At 44.7% G+C, this 14455-nt stretch overlaps 1 long non-coding RNA gene across 1 annotated transcript; it reads left to right on the top strand.

The window, feature by feature from the left end:
• The first annotated feature begins 6610 nt into the window (after positions 1 to 6610).
• Positions 6611 to 13619, top strand: LOC144166112 (uncharacterized). Its single transcript, XR_013321578.1, has 3 exons — positions 6611 to 6660; positions 10349 to 10412; positions 13210 to 13619. It is a non-coding gene; the product is annotated as an uncharacterized LOC144166112 (long non-coding RNA).
• Positions 13620 to 14455: the final 836 nt, after the last annotated feature.

Below are 14455 nucleotides of genomic sequence, written 5' to 3' on the forward strand. Positions count from 1 at the left end.
CTCTTTTTTTTAGTTGTTTATATATAACAATTTTTTCAGGGTTCTTCCTTATCCCAAAAGAAACTCGTGCGCACGCCACTGAGTGCTGCGCAAAACGGAATGCACGATTGAATTTTCGCTATTTCCATTGGTTTGTAAGCAAATATGATGGGCAGGTTGAATTGATTCTTTTACTGAAAAGAGCACTCAAACACGACACAGGCACTTCACACGATACAGGTGCTGTTGGTCTGTCTTGAAGTGATCAATAAAACCGAGAAGTAGTAAATCATTCCACAATAAATTGTGGTCTCAAGTGCCAAAACTACACATATTTATTCAGTCACATCAAGGGGTCACAATGCTCAGCGCTCGTCTCACTGTTCTTCCCACCATGCCAACTGTGTCAGAATATTTTAGTACTCGATTCTTTAAAAAAGAAAGATATTGGACAGTGTAAAATCTCAATTGCCTGTTTTCCTCCGATGCGTGGAGCGATGGAAGAACCGGGAGAGAGCCTCAACAGTACATGAAGGACATCACCATGCAGTGCCGCGTGCTGCCTTATGACGTCATGGAGAATATCTGCGACTGAAATAAGTACGTGGGTAGAACCAGAATCCCTATGTTCATGCACCACGACACTTCGTGCCGAGCTGGTTACTACGCAAGCTCCTATGTTCCTTAGGCAGTTAACCTTGATGTGACCTTTTCGCCATTGAGCCCATGAGCAGTAAAATATTAACAGTATGATTAGTAATATTGTTACAGTTATATTTTCACTCTCTAAAATTATGAGTATTATCCAGACGCTATAATCCCCATGCCTCGTGTGAGTCATTGAGCAGTCACAGGTGGACGCGAATTGAGACAACCGGAAATCAAATGAACGACGAGACGAATATCACAAAAACATTAACCGAGCAACAAGTGCGGCGAGACAAACCGTCGAAAAAAATTCTGTAATACAAAGAGGAAATTTTTACCTGCCCAAACAGCAATGGTACTTACACTCAGCTGCGCAAAGACAAATGACGCCGCCGGAAAACCACAACAGCTTTTGGCTCCTCTCCCGTTGTTGGAGACCAGGCCTTTTCACTTTAGACAGCTTTCTAAAATTGCCTCTGAATGTTCTAAATGACCGGGAGCACCGGATCGTATTGTAAGAAGGTTTTCAGATCTCTCCTACAGTGGACAGCGTTATTACACGTTCGCAATCTCGGCGTCTGTAGCGCGCACACGGTATCGGTGCTCCCCATTTGATGGACAAATGCTGGTAAAGTGGCGAGTAGAACAGCACGCCACAGATCACATCACGAAGGCTGCGCACAGTGTTTTAGAAGGTCGAGCTAGCAGACGCCGGGCGCTCCTCCAGAGGTGCGCGCTCACGTGGGCTTGGTCTTTTGTCTTGGTATGTTTTGTGTGAACTTTATACTGAAGAACTGGACGTTTAAAAAGCTCTGCTATTAAAATGATTAAAATGGCCTTAGATAGACGGAAAACAGCAATATTCAGATGTTCAATATGGGCAATAAATGACATAAAAATGTTTACACCTGCTTAAGTTTAGTGACTACTGGCGCGAGTTTTAATTCCACTAAAGCAATACGGGACATAAAGGCCACGGGCTATTTTCCGTAATATAGGTACAGACGAGGCAATGAAAACTTTTCAATGCTCATACGTTTTGCCTACGCAAGCTGTGTGCAAAAAAAGTTTATACCTAAACATTAAGCAGTAGTCTAGAATGCCGAGGAACGTGCATAAAAACGGTTTGAGCGTTTTGCCCGACATTCACCGTTTGTAATGTTAGGGAAGGAAAGGATCAAAACTATGCCTTAGCAGACACCGAGCCCACTCTTGCAGATTACACATTCGATTCTCTATCAATAAAGCTATTCCGATGACAGTGTTCATCAAAACTGTATTTGAAAATTATTGTAATGTAATTGTATTTTATCCTAAGGCGGTTGCTAGTGCTGTTGTAACAACTCAAGGAGCAGAGGACTTTGTTTTTAACACCCACACTGTGACTCGTGTGTAGGCGCCATGTGAAGGGACTTCGGCTGATGCGCAGTGGGCCCTTTTATGCTACACGTAGCACCAACGCTGCTAGAACTTGAATGTAGCTAAGCATAAATGGGAAAGACGAGGCTACTTGAATTATACAAAATGAAAAGCTACTGTCTAAAACAGGGGCAAAAATGGGGAATCAGTTTGATTGATAATTTTTATAACCAAGTTTGCCATTTTTGATCTTATGACAGAAGCGTTTGCAAGAACACGCGCCGAGATTTTAGACACACTGCTCTTGATAAGCCGTAGACACTTGAGTGACGGGTCAATGGTTTGCCAACTGGGTTCACAGAAACCCCAATGTGCCGTACCAGGACACTGGCTGCCACCATCAAGAGTGAAATACATTTTTATTAACATCAGTATCGTGGCAATTGACAGAGATAAACTTGCCCGGGTAGATTTGTACGGCGTTTGATGCGTAACGTGATGCCGTCAGTTGTTTATCACAACTTTATTTCTGCAAACACGCAATGGAAAACCCTTATAAAAATCATAGCGCCCTATATGCTTTCCTAGGCGTTGCAGGCTGCTGTCTTTTATATCTGGATTCGTTGAAACAATCCTCATTTCAAATGACGTAGCCATGATAGGTGACATAAGTTAATCATGTATACGTGTACTAGGTGACTGAGCACGCCTTTAGCCTATTAGGTTCCGTATCACGGCCCTTGTCTACCACAGCTGCTTTATATTGCCCTTAGCACCTATTTAAAAACCCTCACCAATGAACCACTACACAGTAGGGGCCCTTCCGTTTATTTACTTATCAGCTTATTGGTTCTGCGAGAAACTTTACCCTCGGAAACCTCTATCTCACATCTGGAACACTGTCAGGGGCCTTCGAACAGCACAGCAACGTCGGCCTTTCAGTGCTTTGGCGCTTCATCAGAAACGCCGAGAGGTCGACGTAGCGGAGGACTTTTGCTTAAGAATTGTCAATGGTGCAGCTTTGCCAGCCAAGCGGACATACGCGTCGTCCCCGTATCACGCGACTCCTGCATGGACGTCCCATTTTCAATGGCAGAGTTCGATGCGGTGTTACATCTGTGCCGAAGTAGATCTTCACCAGGACCGGATGGAGTGACGTACGCCGCCCTGCGTCACGTCGGCCAAGAAGCCCGTCACACTCTTTTGTATCGGCTGAACCAGTCATGGCAAGATGGTTTGGTTCCTGAGGATTGGAAGGGTAACCGCTTGGTCTCAGTTCTGAAAGCAGGCAAGTCTCCCCTTGACCCGGCATTATATCGTCCTATAGCGCTTGCAAGCTGCATTGGAAAATTATTGGAAAGGATGGTTTTAGGTCGTTTGGAATGGTACCTTGAGCACCGTAAAAGTTACCCCCATGTATGGCTGGATTCCGACGCGGACGTTCATCCACCGACAACGTAATTGACCTTGTCACATCGGTACAGCACAACAAATACCTCAAACGTTTGTCAGCCGCTTTGTTTCTAGACATAAAAGGAGGGTACGATAACGTAATACATGACGCCGCTCTGGGCGGCCGGCAAGATGCAGGAGTCGGTGAACGGACATTTAGATGGATTCAAAGCTTCCTGCCAGGAAGGTATTTTTTCGTTGAGACTTCAGATGGCCCAACATCACAGCACTTTGTTTCTTGTGGAGTCCCGCAAGGAAGTGTGCTTAGCCCTACATTGTTTAACCTCACGTTGATAGGACTTTCTACCGCATTACCAACCAACGTCCACCTCTCCATCTATGCTGATGACATCTGCATTTGGGCATCAAGGGTTTCAGGCCCTCAGATTTGGGCCCGACTTCAGAAAGCCGCAACACTAACATCTCTGTTCCTGCGTCGAAAAGGCCTGGAAATATCTCCGGAGAAATGTGCACCGGTTGCTTTCACCCGCAAAAAAATGTCGCTGTAATAGATTTCTTTAAATGGACAACATATTCCTTAAGTCAAAAGTCACCGTTTTCTGGGAGTTATTGTGGACCGGGATTTATCATGGACTCCTCAAGCTTCATACCTAAAAAAAAAGGCTAACTGCAGTCGTCCAGCTAATGAAGTTTCTGGCCGGAAAGACGTGCGGTGTCTCCGTGCACTCAATGTTACGCCTATACGATGCCCTGTTTCTCGGTGTTTTGCGTTATGGCCTGCCTGTATTAACCAACACATGTAAAACCAACCTACAGGCAATTCGGGCCATACAGGCCCAGGGTCTTCGTACATGTCTCGGTCTCTCGCGTTGAGCCTCAACTGTGGCCACAATTTGCGTTGCAAGGGATCACCCGATTGCAACCCACATGACAGTGGAGACACTGAGGGCACACATTAGGCAACTCACCCGGTTGCCCCATCACCACCTTGCATCCCTGCCTTCAACACTACCGCAGGCATCTTTTTGTAAGGTGGTTGCCGCTCACAGTGGGAGCTTGCCATCCAGCTATGCACCTCCGTCTCGGCCCTCGTCGCCACTTTGGTGCCTGTCGCAGACACTGCACTTAAACATCCCGGGAATAAAAACGAAAGCGGGCCTTCCACCTAGCGGTCTTCAACAGCTATCCCTACTTTTTCTACATGAGGCATACAGAAACGGGGTCCATGTCTACACGGATGGGTCGGTCACCACATCCAGTTCGGCCGGCGCTGTTATGATACCACAAAAGTCGACCGAAATTTATTGTAGGCTTTTAAACTCGACGACGTCAACCGCTTCTGAATTGGCAGCTATTCGGGAGGCCCTTCTATTCATCCAGCGGGAATCGCCAGAAAAATGGGTTGTACTATGCGACTCGAGGTCCGCTGTTCAGTGCATCCAATCTGCCCTCCGCCGCGGCGGCCCATACAAACAACTTGTGGCTGAAATCCGGTGCTTATATGACACATTAGTCAGGCATAGACATGATGTTGTTTTCCAGTGGCTCCCAAGCCACTGCGGCATTACTGGGAACGAACAGGCGGATAGAGCAGCTCATGGCGCCCACACACGTGCAAGATTGACCCGCATCCCTCTATCACCCACTCATGCAGCAAGGTCGCTGTGGTCCGTTGCCCGGGAAGTCACTCTCGCGAAGTGGAATAAACCCGAGTTCTCAAACGCTCGTCTTTACTGGCTCGACCCAGATTTGCAGCGCCACCTACCTAATAACGTGCCACGCTCGGACGTCACCTTATTTTGTCGCCTGTGGCTAGGTGTTGCCTTTACCGGTGCTTACTCCTACACCATTGGAATGGCCAACAGCCCTGCTTGTGATGCGTGCGCCACCGACGAGACGATTGAACACCTTCTGTGCCATTGTGACCGCTTCATAACGCTGAGGCAAGAGCTCTCCACCACACTTCGCCGACTCGACGACCTCCCCTTTACAGCGCAGACAATTTTGTGTCATAGGCGTTGTCCATCACAGGCCGAAACGGCTATAAAATCCCTACTGCCCTTTTTGAAGGACACGGGCCTGTCAGAACGATTGTACGGACATTACTGATTTGCAGTGCCCTTAGTTGCCAATTTTATCCCTGGACCGTATTAGTTTTGTGCATTTTCTGGTTGTGTGCGGTGTTTGTACCGCCTATCTAGTTGCTTGGTCACGCCTTGTGTTTTTTCTACGTTTCTTTCTCTCATTTTCTCCTTTAATATGTATCGCTGTCCTTTCTTTCCCTTTCATTTTCCGTATCCCCTCCCCCCTGAGTAGGGTAGCCAACCGGACAGTATTCTGGTTAACCTCCCTGCCTTTTCTGTACTATTCCTTCCTTCCTATTCTTTCTGCGAGAAATGCAAGGGAAGTTTGCAAAACGAATGTCGGCTTCCACTTTCTATTTTTAAGAATTTAAGGGTTATTGAGTATTTCACATTTGCGAAGCATGATTGGAGATATTTAGAATAGTCAGAATGTTGCTGTCAAGAATCTGCCAAGCCGCTACTAACATTTGTTTTTATTTTAAATGCTTCGCAACTCTGAACAGGTTGCCGTACGTGTCTCAGCCATTAGTTCTTGGGTAAATTTTTCTCGACCTCCACAAACTGTGCCACAGTCTGGTAGCAAGACCACTGGGTGGATAACAAACACCTTTCTCGAAAGCTTGACGACAAATGGCAAAATAAAGAGTAAGCCACAAAAAACCTCTGATAATTTAGTTTTGCCTGTTTGACTTGAAAAAGGCTAACGCGCTTGCGGCTGCTATTCCAGTCACACGTTCCTTAGGATGTGGCATGCAAATTAACGTACAGATAAGTGTGAAAAGACCGATAAAAATTATCATGTCAGAATGTTCTTTCGTGGTATTGTAATGCGTTCGGGGGAAATACAGGTCAAGAAGGGGAAGACGGCAGTAAAAGAGGTCAACGCACGCAGGTTGGGGTGATGTCCCAGGGTTCACATAATGCGCGCGTTTACCGGTCCACTACGGTCGCTTTCTGTTGACCTTAATTGCCACAGGATGTTTTACTCAAAAGAACTTGTGAAGGCAGGTGTTCTGCGCGTTTTTTTATTTGTGCAGAGTTTTTTTATGAAAATATGTCAAATCAGGTACAGATATATAAGGCACTCGAAAATACGTGCATGGTATGTGTCTCACTTTTTTGAAACTATGAAGGCTGTAAGTCTATTTCTGGCTTTTATCTTCATTACGGCTCCGCTGTAAGTACGTTTTTGTTGAGTACAAACTTTGTTCGAGGTGCCTCAAACGCCTTTCTGAGCCAGAAAGCTGTTCAAAAGGGTTGACAAGCAATTAAAGGGCTGATGTTGTGCGTCCACTGTATGCCAGTATACTGAGCTTCGACCGCTGCGTAGACTTTTTCTTACTTCAGCTAACTTTTCCTTATTCAAGAACCTAACCTAAAGTTTACTGTTTACTTGTTTCCACTAGATGCTCAATTACAGGCAAAGGCTTCTTGAAGGCTTGCAGAAAGTGGCAGCAAAGTATTGGTGACGAGACAGGAAGTGAAAATGGAGCAATAAATGTTGGTGGTGTCCCAAATTTGGCGCTCCCTATTTGAAGACGATAGTTGTTCTTGGGCTGCCTAAACCCACAAATTTTGGCCTGCCTGTATGTCTTTTACAAATTAGTCCATCAATATTATGGGACAATTCAACGGCTACGTTCAAGTGTCGGTGCCGTAATGTCATCATAAACACAAACATGTTTCGCTTTCCCACAAGAAATACAGGTCGCGCAGCCTTTGTTTAGGTATATTCGCTTCAATATAAATATTTAGGATGCGTATATGCACGACTTGAGAGGCATAAATTGTTGTTTTGCCTGACTAGTTTTGGCGCTTAAACTGCAGTATTTTAATGCCTAAAAATCCGGCCACTACTCATCAGCAGGCCGTGCGACATACACGAAATGTCCCGTGCAGCTTGCCGGTTTCGACATTGCGGCCGCACAGGCAACACCGTCACAGATGGACGCAATAAGATGGACTTCTGGGGAAGTTGGTATTGTATGCTAAATAAGTAAAGCGCACAAATAAGAAAAACTACAATGGTGGACAACCCGGACAAGCTTCAGTCTCGGTTGTCTTCCTTCATCCTTCGTTTTTGTTTTTGCCGTTTACTCAACTAGAGGTGATTCAGCGTTCTCACTTCCTGCTTCCACCACACAACGGCTGAACTGAAACACTGGCCCGGCTATTGCAAGAAACTCTCACGCGCTATGGAGAGCAGTGTCGTCTCTCCTCCAAACGATGCGTTAGTCACATTGTTATTCTCGTGGGAACAGGTTGGAGGTGGCAGTCTGTGCATCGGCGCCATCGGCGCTTGGCTGCACTCACCTTCACACCGGCTGCGGCATCTCACGTGGTTTCACTTCAAAGTTGAACTGCCAAGAATGCTGAATTTCTATAAACTAGGTCAGTAAGGATTTTAATTAAAAATAATTCCGTTATGAACCAGTGGTATTTCACGCCAGGGGCCACTCATCTTACATCGGAAAAGATTTTGAACACTTCCTTACAGTAAATTATGCTTACATATCGTTTGGTGGCCTCAGGCTGAAGGTGACAGGAGCGATGAAAGGCGATATTCCACTCTCTTACAAAAAAGTACGTTGCCCAGACTTCAAGGTGCCTGGACGTCACACTACGTGAACACCTTAGGAACGTACGACGTGCGCACACAGGACACTTCAGTGCTTAGTGCAAGGGTTGGGCCCTTCGTAAGGATTGTGGCCCTGTTTACGTTGAGTGTGTGGTCATTTTAGGGAACAACATCAGGTTACAGGGAAGATGGTAGAAGAAGCCAAAATGGCACGTCTTGGTGACGCATAGGTCCCTAGACCGTCCCTAAGCCTTTCAGAAAAAGAACTGGGTTATCTGTTCCCCGCGGCGGGGCCACCACGCGTTACATGGCGCCCTCATTTTTGTGTTGCTGTATGCGTAATATATACTGTGGTTTTCTTCATTATGTGCCGTGTATGCTTGTTTACAGGCTTGTTCACGCAGCTCGGCTGTTTTGTGAATACTTAAATAGGTGTTTTTTGAAAGAATTCTTAGTTAGAAGTCAACGCTTGTCCGTGTCTCCACTCATCGTCTTTTGTCCTGTTGCTCGCTGTGTAAGCACTAGTTCAATGAAGAACCACATCGAAAAATACTCACGTTTTTCCAATAAACGGCAAAGGTATTTACAAGGCAATACGAACTATGTATAAGCGGCCATTGTAGTTACAGCGAGGCTGCGCGTCAAATATCATTGTCTTTGCCGGAAAAAGAGGCCAAGCGCTGTGAGCCAGTGTCCGCAACGCCGTTGTCTGGAATGGCACGAATATATTGAAAAATCAGCGTTTTCTCAAAATAGCTATATGTGTGGTACGCATGAAGGATGCGCAGTTCGTAAAATGCTTGTTTATAACGAAGCTTTTGTGCTTTCAGCTTTATCCTGCCTCGCGCGGAGAGATTAGAAAAAAAATGCTGCAGTGTAGTGAAGTTTAGGCACACAACGCATGTCTCCATCATGTTTGTCAATCAGTATGTTTCGGCAGTTTTCATATGCAACTAGTTCACTAGTTGAGTTTGAAATCGTTGTTTAGGACAAGTGTTTTACCGACTGTACTCTCCTGCTCCGGTATTACTAAGAACACCTACGCTTTAGCTGTAGCTTTGTAGATTTTTAGCTTTAGTTTTTAGAGTGTTTGGACATCATTTCGGGCATCGGTAGAGGCTTCCTTTCATTTCCTCTCTAACTATTCTAAATGTGGTACTGGTACCACCCTCCGTTTATTCCTATATGTGGACGGCTGCTTGGTTCGTCACGGTATTACAGCATGCATACCAGAGAGGCGGCACTGAATGTGTGCCGCCAAAGTGGAAGGACTCCTAAGGATACGAACAGCTTTCTGTGCCATAAGAAACCCGCACAAGCTGGCTCTTGCGGTCGAGTACCGTGCTGAAATATCATATCACAGAGGCTATAGACCCTACAGTTTGTCTAAATACGCTGCCAAATGCACATATAATGCCTTGGGTTGTTTCTTACCACAGGTTTTGAATATTTGCACCCCTTTTAAAATTTATTCAGGCATGAATACGTTCCAAGTTTTTTCCAACCTTAAGCTAACTGCTGGAAAATAAGTATGCCTTTGCTTTCCGCAGCTATTATTGGAGAGGCCGCATTACGAGCAGCGTTACCTATGAGTCATACATTTATTAAGTCAAAATGTAAGACAGAGGCCGCACTTTCTAGTTGTTTCTTTATTTTGGTTTCTGCAAGAAAATGCTGGTCCAAGTGCTGTTCACTTCGGTGTAATTCTAAACACAAGATGCGAAAAACAAACTGGTGAAGATTTCGCTTCCCTACTGATGCTGCACGGGAAGTTGCATTCGCTATTGTTACAAATTTTGTCTTTTTTTCGAAAAGCTGTGCCAAACGAGAAAACGTCCGCGTGATATGCCGTGTTATTGAATACTGAGTATCCAAAGCAGGACTACCAAAAGGGTGTGGAATTCAGTAGGATGTATTTGTAGGTACGTTGGATCGGCACAATTACGTTTGCAAAGCCTTTTTAAAGAAAGCGATGGCGTCATAATGCTTGCAGAGTGTTTAAAACAATTCCATGGCTATTATGTTAATATATGGCAAGCCTCAGGAGTGTTTCTTACACATAACACTGGACTTCAAACAGTGTCTTTTGCACCAAACCTTTGCAGTTTGTTCAGCCGAAATATTGTGGGGAGAAACGCGCTTGCCTCACGTAATGCGCAGTGACAGCGCCCGTATAAAATGTGTTAAGATTTTGGCTTCTGTCCACTGTGTGTCTCAGCATAAAAAAGCAACAAATATTTGTAATTCGTCGTTTAAAGATTTGAAACCCGTCTTTTTGTGTTGTCAGGTCCCTAGGCAACGTTATGGTGACTGGTTACTCTTTTGATTCGAAGTGCGGCGGCAATTGGATTGTAAGTATTGCGTTTTGAATATTTTATAAAGAATTCTTAGTACAACTATTCTTTTTCTATGAGGTTGCATTGGTACTATGTGTTGTTGAAACTTGGAAGATACAATGTCGCAAGCATTATTCAGACAAGATCAGGGCTCATGCAGAGCTGTATCTGATGCATTACAAGTGAAAGACAAATAGTTACGAAAACAATTCAGTATGTCTTGAGCTTCGACACAAAAAGAAGAATATAAGCAAAATGTAACACGCGGATTCTGTCGGGGAATAAACACGTGCTAAAGACATATTAGTAGAATTTAAGAACTGATGGGTATGTGCACGCAATGTAATCCAAAGTAATGCTTATTAGGAGTAACATAATGTAATGTAATGCTCAATAAGAGTAACAGCGTGGATCCCTAGCGAAAGCAAGCATGGCAGGGGCGGCAGACAGCTAGATGGGCAGATGGGATCAAAAAGGTTGCGGGGATAAATTGGTCATACCTAGCACAGGATCGGAATAATTGGATATCTATGGGAGAGGACTTTGCCTTGCAGTGGACGTAGATAGGCGGATGATGAGGACATATACGCGGTATCTTATCGTGGCTTAGGAGCAAGGACAGTGGTAGTTATCCAGCACAATAAGCAGCTCACCAGCATAGCCTTACCGGGTAGAACATTCTGCAAGCTGAAGTAGCGCCCAGGGCTATTGCCATAACGCAAACGTTTATCAAAGTCGTAAATAAAAATTCGCAGCAAGCGCGCTGTAGCTTCTCCTGTGGGCACATTCACCGGCCAGCACCCCAAGTAATTGGCCAATATCCCGCAGACAAATACAGCGTTATCATACGCATTAACCCACCCACTGTTCCGTCCGGAGCAAAACGAAATCGCCCAATTTTGGTCTGAGAGGTATTCCGCCAGACCCCTGGAAGCGAGCGTTAGAGGAAGATCCCTTTGATCATATATCACGAGAGAACAAAGCACTTAAGGATAGTACGCATCCCCTACCCTATACAGCATAAACACCTAACGAACTGTAGGAACGTCAGCCCTGTACACTGCGCACTAACACATTTGGCCCACCCACTAAGTGCCCTATATTACACACCATCGTATATGTCGATGTACACCGCTGCTGTGCAGCACCTAGAACCTGTTTAATAGGGCAAGGTCTGTGCGCACGTCCTACTACATTCGCTAAATACCTCCGTTTCTTCTTACGACCTTTGGGAGAGAGGTCTGAACAGCTGCGAATTCAGTGATACTTGAATAAGGCTTGCGTTCGGGCTTGTTCGTATTGTATATCGTTCATCTTAAGCGCTGAAAAAAAACAGGGACCCAGTAGACAAGGACAAGCGCTACTTCCAACTGAATTTTATTGAATCAGGGTGAAATATATTGCAGCAAAAAATACAAGAGATAGAGAAATGGTCACGATTATACACAGAATAAAATAACGGAATCGCTTGCCGCTGTCCGACACGTGTCAGTCATTACCACGACCAGTTCTTTCTCAAGAACGCTGCCTTCTTATCGGACAAGGCTACTGATGCCGTGCTGACACACTCAAAATCGACTAGTTGCATTTCAGCTGCCTCTACTATCTCATGCGTGCGCTGATCAGAGTCGTGAAACAATATCGCTGAGTTTTAAGGGAGTTTAAGGCTAAAAAACCTCAAGGAGTCATTGACTGATGACTCTTCCCCATTGAATCTTGTAATAAATATGTTAACTCTCTCTTCTTTACTCCCCTCCCCACACAAAGGAAATGCTTAGAACCTGTACACGTATCAGGACGAGTAATTGCCCTCCTCTGACGGGTCGTGGTTGCACAAATTTCGCTCGTAAACGCATCGTCGGCTGGTGCGAGTATAAACACACGCATTGAAACTTTTGTCCTTGTGGGTACTGAATAGAAGCACACACGCCCAGACAGTAGGCGGATACTACCACGAAAAAAAGTAAACGTTGAGGCCTGCGAAGAGCAAAGGAACACGAAGAACGTGCCGGATCATTTGCGTAGAGTGAACTGAAGTTTTTGGTTTTCCTGCTGCCAGTTGCTGTGGTGCTCTACACGCACAGCTGAACACAAACCATCAACTCCACGTGGGGCTCTGTACGTTACCTTTAACATTGTAACAGGCATTTTTCTAGGTCTTCGATGTGTTTGAGCTACAGAGAGCTAGGCAGGTTTTGCCTGGGGTAAACCTTATAGAATGAATACTTTATACGGTGCGCTCTTTCTCATGTTATTTCCTCCACATTGATTTTAAAGGCAGCAATTGTGTTTACACTAGTGCTAAATGCGTTGCAAGAACTAAAAAACCCTACATGTCTTTGTTATATATACCCTGAGTCATTTTATTGTGCTTATAGTCAGGTGGTTGTAGAGGAAAAACAGCAAAGTGGTACAGTTGCGATGGTATAATTTGGATGCAAAACATATTATACATCTTGATACGTCAGGTCAAAATGCAGCCCTGAGATTCTTGTATTGCATCAGTGAAGCTTTGCATATTTATAAAGATGTTCATAGTAGTTTGTATATCATTATGGTTGTGTAAAAGGATTTAGTATCTACCGCTCTTTCGGCGCAAATGGGTTATAACTCGAAGTTGTTTAGTTCTGAGTGGAATGAGCTAAATATTTTATAACTTAGGTATTGGTTGGAATGTTTGTTTTAAGAAAAAACGAAGGGTATGTTGTCATTGATGGAGAACGCTCTAGTTAGGGGCAAAGCGGTCTAATGTAAAGAATGCTCAAAAGGTTTTTGTTATTTTTTGTTGATACAACTCCATGCTCTTTTATAGTGCAATTACGATTCAGACTGCGGCCAAAACTGTCGGTGCAAACCTGCCCGAGAAGGCGTAACGCTTGGATTATGCGTCCCCCGGAAGAAGTGAGCTGGACACTCCCTATTGCCACGTTCTATGAAGAGTTTTCAAAAAGATCCTGCCTACTACTGCAATTTTGGGGCAAATATAGGGGGAAACTGCTGGTTTAGCTGAAATAAAGTCATTTTTGCGGAAGCATTTAGGACGCTCGTGTTGTGTGAGCTAACTGAACCAGAACACTCCGCGTGTCCGTCTCTCTGTTGGCCAACTCAACCATACGACTAAAAGAAGGGGAAAGAAGGCTTACAAACGAAAATTATTACCCGCGCAGCCAGGAGAACGCGTGGCCTACCAAAAACACCCCTCAGAGGAAATAGGTGCCGTAACCTGCGGCCGGCTCTAAAGTAACTTTTTTCTTTCTGAAAAGGACAATATCCAACGTGGCACAGTGAAGGCAGATCACTTTTGTTTAACAGTCTCTTTTCAAAAACCCCAATGCCTGTGTGATTCAGGAATGCGTTCAGAAAGCATTTATTGCATAAACTGTTGCAGACGCTTTGATCGCACTTTTGTTGGGATGTGCCACTGACAAGTTTCTTGCTGCCCTTTAAAATTAGAAACATAAAGCGGTCAATGAATCTTGCCGGACTGCTGAAGGATCAATGCAATCCGAATTTTTAATCGAGCAGAAGCTTTTGGTTCCCACATCAGTAAAATATTCCAGAGGTAAAGTTTGATACTGTCCGTAGTGGCTGGGCACACTTATTGCTTCGTTTTGCTAACACCGTGAAGCGGAGCATGCAATTCAAATTTTTAAAGAAACCTCACATTAATCTTCCGAGGGCAGAAAAAGCTTAAGGCTGCTATGCAGTAATAATAGGCGGCAGAGCCACCTTCCTTCGCTAAAAGTGCAGGTAAAAAACACGGGCTATCGTTTCCGAATACATAAACGGGACGTAGCCATTTGCACTGTTTTTATTCATACAAGTACTATGTGTCCGCATAGATTCCACGTACTGGGCCACTGTGTACGGTTAGGAACGAAAGGGTAACAAACATGATACTGGGTGTTCTCCTAGCCCCCACTAAATCAGATGTCCATATAGAGTACAGCAATCATGAAGTGTCAACATTATGTGATCTGTTGTATCAAGAGACTTTGTGTGTAGCATTCTCTACCTTACTCTTTGGGTATTATTGGGTTGCCCTCCATAACTCGACC

The sequence above is a fragment of the Haemaphysalis longicornis genome, unplaced genomic scaffold (genome assembly GCF_048455015.1).
Source record: "Haemaphysalis longicornis isolate Haplotype H1 unplaced genomic scaffold, Haemaphysalis longicornis Haplotype H1 scaffold_16, whole genome shotgun sequence".
In the NCBI taxonomy this organism is placed as follows: Eukaryota; Metazoa; Arthropoda; class Arachnida; order Ixodida; family Ixodidae; genus Haemaphysalis; species Haemaphysalis longicornis.